Raw genomic sequence first — 1,658 nt, 5'->3', positions numbered from 1 at the left:
CGGGCCGCGCGCCCTCACCTCCCTTACCGCCGTGCCGGGAAAGCTGCGTGCGTTGCACTTTGAAAGTTTTCTCTAGCGCAATGAATTCAAATAAATGTGTTTTCACGCCGTTATCTCCCTGTTTGCATCGTGGGCTTCCTCTGCATTTGAATTACTCAATAGCATTCTTATTCTAAGAAAATGCAGAGACTAAGAAAAGAGGCTCCACAACCTCATGAAAGACTCGCTGAGGCACTGACACCAACGGCAAAAGCTTCCACCTGCAGACCAGGATGTGGGGGCTGTTTCAGCAAGCATCCCTGTATGTCTCCAATCCATCAAGATAAATCTGTCTGGGAGGAGAGGGAGAAGGCAGAGGGGGATATGAAGTGCATCTTAGATACAGCGCAAATTGAAACTGAGCTTTGGAAAGTTACTACAACATAGTAACGAGTTTCCATAGACCTCTGTGTGTGTGTGTGTGTGTGTGTGTGTTTATGTATATATATTTACTAACACTTAAATACTTTACAGAACTTTCTTGCATTCATGTGCCTGTGCAGTGGCCCTCAGTGGGGACTTCGCCGGCTGTCTGCAAGCTCACAGGAACTGGCGTGTGGACACTTCAGACAAGTGGAAGGCAGAGTGTGTAGGAGAAAATTACAAGGCGCATGCAAGCACACATACACATGCAAAATTTTCCACGGAGATCCACATCAACTAAAAAGCAGTAGAGCATGTACTGCCAAAAAACACACACACACTGCCTGTGTCCCATGGCATATTATAAGCAAATACCTGCCATTATACCTGCAAAGATAAAGCATGAGCCAGAAATGAAAGCTTTCTTCCCTGTCTCTGCTATCTGCCAGATGCAGGTGCATCCCTGCACAATATCCCAGCAAATGCAGCAGTTTTCAAGCTTCTGTCACATGTGTGGGATAAGGGAAGGGACACTGATCACAATTCCTTGAGCTGCTCCTAGAAAGCTGCTGGCTGGTGTTTATACATCTGTTTGGAAGGTCTGTTCCTCTGAACCCTTCGTTCTAATCACTTGCTGTTCAGACAACCTGCATGTTGCTTTTCCTCAATATCTCTGTGCAGGCACGTGAAGAGAAGAACTGCCCAGTAAATGATGTGTTATGCACAGCCAGAGCAAAGTATGATACCTTGAAGACCTTCTCCGTAATCAGGAATCCTTAACATCCGCATAGCCTCTACTACATGGAGTGAGAAAGACTGCCCTTTCCCCTAGCACCCTTACAGGTAAACAAAGAGGAAATAAAATAAAAGCAGACGCAGAGGTGAAGGAAATGACCAAATCTTTTACGGCAGGCAAAGGGAACAAAGCAAGGAGGCCTCCAGACCCCGTCCCACTGGCCTTTTGCCAGGCACAGGCTGCTTTTCTACAGCTGGACCTCCAGAGGGAGATGTCCACATACGGCATTTTAAAGTTTGCCAACTCAGTATGCTTCTAGGATAAGATTAGAATAAGGAATAGTACAAATGTATAGAGGTAGGAGGAGCTTGTAGAGACTGGTGAGAAAGTGTTCTAGAGAATATTATCCTAAACTGATGTAAAAGGCATTAGAGTTTCAGCTAATACACGTTAAAAAATAATGAGAAAACAGGAAAAAATAATAAGAAAAAATAACAGGAGGTATCAAAAACCATAGATG

This window comes from Rhea americana, unplaced genomic scaffold (assembly GCF_003343005.1).
Source record: "Rhea americana isolate MKP2758 unplaced genomic scaffold, rheAme1 scaffold_93, whole genome shotgun sequence".
Classification (NCBI taxonomy): Eukaryota; Metazoa; Chordata; class Aves; order Rheiformes; family Rheidae; genus Rhea; species Rhea americana.
The sequence above is the reverse complement of the archived record's forward strand: the minus strand, read 5'-3'. Positions refer to the sequence as shown.